The following is a 9,838-nucleotide window of genomic DNA, read 5'->3' on the forward strand; positions in this document are numbered from 1 at the left end:
GGGGCTGAAAGATTGCTGGAGTTGCAGTATTAAAGAAAGTGAGCTGGAAATACAGTCAGAGAGTGAGATGTTTCAAAGTGAAATTATGGAAGGGTGTATTTATTGGCAAGGATATGGTCTAGGATATGACAATGTTGGTAAGTTTTGGGCTGGGGTGGAAAATGGAGTCACAAAGTCAGATGCACAGAGCCATAGAATCTCAGAGTTCAGGGGATGAGGGGTGACAGCAAGACTTTACTGTAGTGTAGTAATTAACATAAACATTTACCAGTTTCCACCCTGCCTTGGATGATTAACTTAAACTCTGTGATAACATTATTCCCCTCGCCAGTGACTGATGTAGAGGTGGCTGAGAAGGTCAGGGAAAGTCTTCACAGGAGTTTCTGGAATATGTTTTCCTTATTCCAAAGAAATAGAAATTTCCTCTTCTTTCTCTGGATTATATGATGCCTGAAAGTTTTTAGCCATCCTGTTAGCAGCCTGAAGGTGAAGTTAAACACTGAAGATGGCAGAGAGAGGGAAAGAAGATGAGCTCTTGATGAGATGGTTGAACCACTATATCAACCAATCCTGGAGCCTGCCCTACCCAAACACTTAACATTTTGAAAAACAATAAACTCTCTTATTGGTTAAGTCAGTTTGCATTCAGTTCAATTCAGTTCAGTCGCTCGGTTCAACTCTTTGCAACCCCATGAATCGCAGCATGCCAGGCCTCCCTGTCCATCACCAACTCCTGGAGTTCACTCAAACTCATGTCGAATGAGTCGGTAATGCCATCCAGCCATCTCATCCTCTGTTGTCCCCTTCCCCTCCTGCCCCCAATCCCTCCCAGCATCAGGGTCTTTTTCCAATGAGTCAACTCTTCGCATGAGGTGGCCAAAGTATTGGAGTTTCAGCTTCAGCATCAGTCTTTCCAATGAACACCCAGGACTGATCTCCATTAGGATGCACTGGTTGGATCTCCTTGCAGTCCAAGGGACTCTCAAGAGTCTTCTCCAACACCACAGTTCAAAAGCATCAATTCTTCGGCGCTCAGTTTTCTCCACAGTCCAACTCTCACATCCATACATGACCACTGGAAAAACCATAGCCTTGACTAGATGGACCTTTGTTGGCAAAGTAATATCTCTGCTTTTTTAATATGCTATCTAGGTTGGTCATAACTTTCCTTCCAAGGACTAAGTGTCTTTTAATTTCATGGCTGCAATCACCATCTGCAGTGATTTTGGAGCCCCCCCAAATAAAGTCTGACACTGTTTCCACTGTTTCCCCATCTATTTCCCATGAAGTGATGGGACCAGATGCCATGATCTTAGTTTTCTGAATGTTGAGCTTTAAGCCAACTTTTTCACTCTTCTCTTTCACTTTCATCAAGAGGCTCTTTAGTTCTTCTTCACTTTCTGCCATAAGGGTGGTGTCATCTGCATATCTGAGGTTATTGATATTTCTCCCAGCAATCTTGATCCCAGCTTGTGCTTCTTCCAGCCCAGCATTTCTCATGATGTACACTGCATATAAGTTAAATAAGCAAGGTGACAATATACACCTTGACATATTCCTTTTCCTATTTGGAAGCAGTCTGTTGTTTTGTGTCCAGTTCTAACTGTTGCTTCCTGACCAGCATACAGGTTTCTCAAGAGGCAGATCAGGTGGTCTGGTATTCCCATCTCTTTAAGAATTTTTCACAGTTTATTGTGATCCACACAGCCAAAGGCTTTGGCATAGGCAATAAAGCAGAAATAGATGTTTTTCCGGAACTCTCTTGCTTTTTCAATGATCCAGCAGATGTTGGCAATTTGATCTCTGGTTCCTCTGCCTTTTCTAAAACCAGCTTGAACATCTGAAAGTTCACGGTTCATGTATTGCTGAAGCCTGGCTTGGAGAATTTTGAGCATTACTTTACTAGTGTGTGAGATGAGTGCAATTTTGAGGTAGTATGAGCATTCTTTGGCATTGACTTTCTTTGGGATTGGAATGAAAACTGACATTTTCCAGTCCTGTGGCCACTGCTGAGTTTTCCAAATTTGCTAACATACTGACTGTAGGACTTTCACAGCATCATCTTTTAGGATTTGAAATAGCTCAACTGGAATTCCATCACCTCCACTAGCTTTGTTCGTAGTGATGCTTTCTAAGGCCCACTTGACTTCACATTCCAAAGTGTCTGGTTCTAGGTGAGTGATCACACCATCATGATTATCTGGGTCGGGAAGCTCTTTTTTGTATGGTTCTTCTGTGTATTCTTGCCACCTCTTCTTAATATCTTCTGCTTCTGTTAGGTCCATACCATTTCTGTCCTTTATCGAGCCCATCTTTGCATGAAATGTTCCCTTGGTCTTTAATTTTCTTGAAGAGATCTCTAGTCTTTCCCATTCTGTTGTTTTGTTCTATTTCCTTGCATTCATCGCTGAGGAAGGCTTTCTTATCCCTCCTTGCTATTCTTTGGAACTCCGCATTCAGATGCTTATATATTTCCTTTTCTCCTTTGCTTTTCGCTTCTCTTCTTTTCTCAGCTATTTGTAAGGCCTCCCCAGACAGCCATTTTGTTTTTTTGCATCTTTTCCATGAGGATGGTCTTGATCCCTGTCTCCTGTACAATGTCACGAACCTCAGTCCATAGGTTCAGGCACTCTCTCTATCAGATCTAATCCCTTAAATCTATTTCTCACTTCCACTGTATAATCATAAGGGATTTGATTTAGGTCATACCTGAATGGTCTGGTGGTTTTCTCCAATTTCTTCAATTTAAGACTGAATTTGGCAATAAGAAGTTCATGATCTGAGCCACAGTCCATTCCCAGTCTTGTTTTTGCTGACTGTATAGAGCTTCTCCATCTTTGGCTGCAAAGAATATAATCAATCTGATTTCGGTGTTGACCATCTGGTGATGTCCATGTGTAGAATCTTCTCTTGTGTTGTTCGAAGAGGGTGTTTGCTATGACCAGTGCATTCTCTTGGCAAAACTCTATTAGCCTTTGCCCTGCTTCATTCTGTACTCCAAGGCCAAATTTGCCTGTTACTCCAGGTGTTTCTTGACTTCCTGCTTTTGCATTCCAGTCCCCTATAATGAAAAGGACATCTTTTTTGGGTGTTAGTTCTAAAAGGCCTTGTAGGTCTTCATAGAACCGTTCAACTTCAGCTTCTTCAGCATTACTGGTTGGGGCATAGGCTTGGATTACCGTGATATTGAATGGTTTGCCTTGGAAATGAACACAGATCAGTCTGTTGTTTTTGAGATTGCATCCAAGTACTGCATTTAGGACTCTTTTGTTGACCATGATGGCTACTCCATTTCTTCTAAGGGATTCCTGCCCACAGTAGTATATATAATAGTCATCTGAGTTAAAGTCACCCATTAGGTTTCTATTATTTGCAGCCAAAGCCTCTGATAACATTATCCTCAGGGAGAACCCTGCCTGTGGGAGAGCCAGATATGGAAACAAATACATCTCAGTATGTCAACTGCTGCCCTGGAGGAAAACCAGGGGACCATGAGAGCCTTGTGTCAGTGCGGAACCAGATGGAGAGTCAGAAAAGCCTTTTCAGGGGAGAGTAGTTCTTCAAGGTCGATAAGAGTTTCCTGGGTGAAAGGGTTTTCTGGGGAGAGAGAGCTGAATACGTGATGGAGCAATGGTAAAAGCTCAGGCCTGTTTGTAGTTTTATAGCCAGTAGAAATTTCAGATAACCTCAATAAAAATTCCAGCAATAGTTGATACATATTTGCCAATCAACAAGGCGACACGTTAGAAGTTCATCAGTTGCCTATCCAGCATCAGCCTTCCCTCTTCCCTTCCTTTGTCGTTGTTCAGCCTCTAAGTCGTGTCCCACTTCTGCAACCTAATGGACTACAGCATGCCAGGCTCCTCTGACCTCCACTGAATTCCGGAAGTTGCTCAAATTCTTGTCCATCAAGTCAGTGATGCTATCTAATCTTTAGTTCCTCTTCACTTTCTGCTATTCTCCCTTTCTTACCACACTCATAGTTTCCTCTGGGCGCTACTCCTTCTTCCTTGTGTCGTTGATTCCAATTCCAGTTCTAGAGGGGCTCTGACCAACAGAGGCCAAGTAATCTTAAGCCTCATAACAATTGACACAACAATTCGTCCTGGTAGATCAGGCATAAATCAGTCAAACCTGGAAGTTTCTGGCTACAGAAAGCAGTTCAGTGGGGGGGTTTAGTCAAGTCTGGAACTTTTACTCATTATTAATAGTTTTAAGAAGCAATGCTCTCTTCCTTTGTATGTGAGCAAGAAAGCACATAATCTTTCTGCTAGCTGCTAATCTGCGTCCACCACAGAAGTCAGTGCAAGGATTACAGGCTATATACATAGTGGTTGGAGATGAAACAGCTGAAGAGCAATTGAGGAAAAGCCCCGATTGAACCACTCTGAACTCTGCCCTATTGCTTGGCTTTCAGTTACATTTGACAATAAATCCTTTCACTAGGTTAAACCAATTTTAATTGGATTTTCTATTTCTTGAAACTGTGGATTTCAACTTGAAACACATATACACAGGATCAGTATGTTCATTAATAAGTTACATTATAACTGGTACACGAATGATTCTTACCAAGTTAAAATATTTTGTATTGTTTATTTCTTGGACAGATAGATAAAATACAGACTGTCCAGTTCCTCACCAGACATCTGCAGACTCTAATGGCTTGGAATCGAATACGTGGATATAACTCTGGAGAAGAGGACAGGGGACAGTATTTTATCCTAAAAGTAATGGAAAGTCAAGAGTAAACTAAAGGTAATAATCATGGCTTTGAAGCCTCTTCAAAAAGGAAATTCTTTTTCTTTGCTTTTTTGTCATTAAAATTCTTATTGATTTCAAGATCAACCCATTCATTCAATAGCTATTTATTAAGCACTTATTATGTGCCAGTCATATTTGTAGGAACTTCAGATAAAACACTGAACAAAACAGGAAAATAATCCTGCTATCATGGCGCTTATGTCCTTTTCAGGCCAAATGGCATCCTCTCCAAGGCATCCTGAATTTTCTCAATCATAATTAATAACTCCTTCTGCTTTTATGGCATGTAGTACCACTGGAATTACATGTAAGTTCTACTACAAGGTAGAGGCTGCTTCAGATATCAAGTATCTCCTTCAACAGACCAAGGGAATCTTGGGTTCAGGGTTGATGTTACAATAGGTCTCTGAAGCACAGAGCTGGCTTGGAGCAAGTGCCAGTAGGTATTTGTTAAATGAGTGCATGACTCTGTCTACAGTCCAACGGGGGAAGCCCACATGGTGAATCCCTTACTGCGGTCTCTGCCAGGTATTCATTTGGAGCTGTTGGGAGCCAACCTGTTATGGACTTAGGCAATCTGGAGGTTGTATAGAAATGATACTCCTAATGAGCGATTATTACTGATAAGTGGCAATAATAAAGTTCATTTGTGTGACTTATGGGCATAATAGGAAATTGAAGTCTGAATAATTTTATTATGAAATTCAAGTAGCTGTTCAACTTAATGAGCGTAAATGGCTTTTTGATGAAGAAATGGAACAATGCCAATGAAAATGGTGACTGTGAGTATGAAAATATTTCTTTGGTTAAAATGTAAATGACTCAATAACTGGGTCATAAATGCCCTTGATTGCTTTATAAGTTACATAATTTAGGGGCAAAGACCTCTAATTTTCCTAAAAGCAAAAAAAAAAAGAATTACTGTACAGATCCAAAGGAATTGTTTCTGCTGGATATTGAATGGTTGCTGTTTTATTGCTACATAGTCAACAGAGGGAGCCCATGTTACAAAACCTAATAACAATTTCCTTACAGAGTGTTGTATGTTGCTAGAAAGTCAACAGAATAGAGAGAAAAAGAAGAAATAGAATAAAAGAGTTAAGGTATTGGACAATTAGGTTTTAAGTGGTAACAGGAATCTGGGATCTCACTTATGAAATTGGGTTTGGTGAATGATATTAATTATATGTATTTCAAGAGAGCCTATATGTAGTGGCTTTAAAAAAAAACACTTTATATACTGCCAGAGTGATCCTTTGTTGTTGTTTTTTAGCTTTAATGACTCTTTCATTTATTTTTTTTAATTTTTTTTTCTGGTTAATAGCAACTCTGGTTGCTTTTATTTATTTGTTAATATAAATTTATTTATTTTAATTGGAGGCTAATTACTTTACAATATTGTATTGGTTTTGCCATACATCAACATGAATCCGCCACAAGTGTACACGTGTTCCCCATCTGAACCCCCCCTCCCACCTACCTCCCCATACCATCCCTCTGGGTCACCCCAGTGCACCAACCCCGAGCATCCTGTATCATGCATCGAACCTGGACTGGCAATTCATTTCACATATGATATTATACATGTTTCCATTTATTTATTTTTAATTTTTTTTTTTTTGGCACAGCATGCAGAATTTTAGTTTTCCGACCAGGGATTGCACCCATGCCCTCTGCAATGGAAACGTGGTCCTAACCACTGGACTGTCAAGGAATTCCCTAGAGTGATTCTTTACCTTTAAAGTACACAATTACATTACTCTCCTGCTTAAAGCCGTCCAGTGGCATCTTTATCATTCCTATGACAAATCCAACCTTATGGGGTTGTGAAGATGAAAGAAGATGATAAATAGCACAATGCCTGGCTCAATAAATTTTCAGTAAATTTTTAGTATTATCTTTCACTATTGTGCCTTTTATTGTAGTGATCCTTTGGACTAGAATGTTTTCTAAACTGCCTTATTCTTACTTTGGATTTTATCTTGTTAACTCCCTTCTTACCCAATAGGTTCCAGGATCCCAGAAGTCTTGCCTCATTCACAGTCTGAATGCTCTTCTGTTACTTATCACACCATATTGCAGTAATCTGTTCACAAGCCAGTGGACCACCAGGGAAGTTCCATGAATATATATTTCATTGTGGATAAGTTTTTCTACTTTTTAAGTTTTCAAACATCTGTATAACGATCAAATGATTTTATAGCCAGCAAACACTACCTACAAAATACCGGCATTTTTGTTGATGGGGTAGGGGGTATACTTTAAATAATTATTTTTCAGAAAATTGTTACCTTTGCATGAAGTTGTTGCTGAAAATTAGGTAACAGATTACATGTTTCCTCTAGTACAGTGCTTCTCAAACTTTAATGTAGGTCTGGGATGGGCCTGTGATTCTGCATTTTAAAATAAGTTATTTATTTTTAATTGAAGAGCAATTCCTTTACAATATTGTGTTGGTTTCTGAATCATGAATCAGCCGTAGATATACACATGTCCCCTCCTTCTTGAACCTCCCTCCCACCTCTCACCCCATTCCACCCCTCTAGGTAGATTTTGCATTTCTAACAAACTTCCACATGATGTAAGTGCTTCTGGCCTATCAACAACATTTTGAGTAGTAGCTCTAGTGTACATGAATTCTAATCTACATTTGACCATAAATTATAATTTATTTATTTATTTTTTACCATCTGTGCTTTTGTTAGTGCTTCCAAAAACGACACACTGGAGTAAATATAGAAGGCTTCTTATAATTCAAGTTTCTGAGAACTGGGGGGATCAATACCTTGGGAACATCTGTGCCATTTCTGAGGTACAGTATAGAGGTTGGGAGTTCTAGCTTTAGAGTTAGTCGTCTGGTAAACAAGAAGTCAAATGCAACAAAACATATCAGATCAACCAAAATGCCAGAGCACTATGTTGATAGATGTTACACTACTCAAAACAGATTAACTGCCTCCTCCTCTATGCCCGTCATGGAGTACAGTTGTTTTTGAAGGCAGGAATGAACTTAATTATATAATAATAACAACTAACATTTGAATACTTTCTGTAAGTTTAAAGCACTGATTCTCAAGTTTCAGTGTGTATGAGACTTATCTGGAGAAGTAGCTGAAATGTAGATTCCTGAACTATACCCTCAGAAATTCTGATTCTTGGCAGTGGAGTTCAAGAATCTGCATTTTTAACAGGTATCCAAATGATTCTAATGTAGATGTCTCTGGACCATATATGTTAAGCAGCACTGGTTTCAAATGTAAGAAAAAAAATACTACAACCTTTAGTAAAACACTTTAATACACTTTATAGCTTGATCCAATTCACACACACACATTTGTGTTGTGTGTGTGTGTGTGTGTATTGCAGAGTTTCACATACATATATGTGAATATATATATATATATATGACAGAATTTCACAAAATAATACTAACCCTTACTATGTGCTATATAGTGATATATTTTCTACTTTACTCAATTTCATCAGAAAAACATTGCTCATGATAACATTGATTTCACATCATTTATCTCATTTGAGCTTCAAATCAGTGCTGCAAAGTGAAAAGTCAAAGTCGCTCAGTCGTGTCCAACTCTTTGCGATCCCATGAAGGTAAGCACCTTTAACTGCATCTTTTTTCACTTGGAAGTTAAATCTTGGAGAGGATTAAAGTTCCCAGTGTTACACATCGAGTATGTGGCAGAGGTGGAATTCAAATTCAGAATGCTTGCCCTTAAATTGCCCTGACCTGCTCTCACCCTCACACTGACATCCTGAAAAAGCCCAGCAACACTCCAATTTGGGAGTACATTCAGACAACCTCTGGTTTTCCCAGTTGAATTCTATCAACTTTGAATACCAATTTGAAATTTATAAGAGAAAAAGAATTTGACTCAAGTTGGACCAGGTGTGAACTCTGATCTGTTCTGCAGTAAGGAAGGGTCACCTAATGCAGCCATGGCCAGCAAATCCCTAAAGCAAGGGCTGAAACTGGCAGATTTCAAAGAGACAAAGGGCTTGGCAGTCATGTGGAAATATATTTACTGTACCTGCATTTCTCCTCCTTGGAGAAGGGGGAGTTACTGTCTCCATCTCCAGAAAGGTCCTCACTTTAGCATCATACCAGAAGAAACTAGAACAATATAATCCATGTCTCCGCGGTCTCACAACCTCCTGTCAAATGTCTGGCCTCTTCACCTCCCCAAATACAGGGCAGGGATAATCCTGAAAGATCTCACCTGAGGCAAAGGAGAATGTCAAAATGAAAAGGGTATCTCCTTCAGTCTTTGTGACTGAGGACAGCGATTGACCTCCTGGGTCAATGAAGATCTTAGATTCAAAGGTAGCTGATTCCTCTCCATGTTTGAGGTTGTCACTGTTGTCCCTGTCATAGCTGGGCCCCAGAAGCAGGTTTTTGCCTAAGGTTCTGAAAACTTTATACTATTGATTACATAATTCAAACTTTGCACCCAAGACACTATTTTAATCTTTTGAAAGATTGCAAAATTTATCTCAAAAGTTCTTGAATGAAGAAAAAAAGCATTATCAGCCCTCTTAAAAAGTATTCAAAATGGAAAATTAATGTGGCAGTTCTTTACCACATGTTCCTTTCTTCTATTAATGTAGACACACACCTCTTATGAAGACCAGCTATGGAAGTTTGAACTATGCCAAGAAACATAAGACTAAATAAATCAAAAGGTTATAAAAGCATATGGAATTTTTAAATGCCTAAATCCTTTTTGGACAAATCAAAGAGTGCTTTCATCTCAATCCTTTGTTTTCTTCCCACCCCTGAGGAAGATCGACAGTTTCTTTGATTAAAAGAATAGTTTGATTGAAGTGTTTTTTAAAAGAATATTTTTAAGAGTTTACTTTCTGTTATTTTCAATATTGTTAAAAGTTTTAAAACATTTTCTCTCTTTAACATGGCAAAATAAAGACTGACCTTTAACTGGCTTTCTAGACTGTTAATATGCTTATTTCTAGTTAAACTTGCAATTTATTTTAGAAATAAAAACAATCTCTAAATCCTAACTCAGCAAGTATTTTCCTTTTCTTCCCATCTTTTCAAGTC

General features: G+C 38.9%; 1 long non-coding RNA gene across 1 annotated transcript in view; it reads left to right on the forward strand.

Moving 5' to 3' along the window:
- LOC133244609 (uncharacterized) overlaps positions 1-9,481 on the forward strand; it is a 32,203-nt gene extending 22,722 nt beyond the window's left edge. The window contains exons 2-5 of the long non-coding RNA XR_009735452.1: positions 4,611-4,758; positions 6,773-7,576; positions 8,251-8,373; positions 9,388-9,481. This is a non-coding gene — a long non-coding RNA (uncharacterized LOC133244609). The remainder of the gene's footprint in view (positions 1-4,610; positions 4,759-6,772; positions 7,577-8,250; positions 8,374-9,387) is intronic.
- Positions 9,482-9,838: the final 357 nt, after the last annotated feature.

Source organism: Bos javanicus, chromosome 3, assembly GCF_032452875.1.
Source record: "Bos javanicus breed banteng chromosome 3, ARS-OSU_banteng_1.0, whole genome shotgun sequence".
Classification (NCBI taxonomy): domain Eukaryota; kingdom Metazoa; phylum Chordata; class Mammalia; order Artiodactyla; family Bovidae; genus Bos; species Bos javanicus.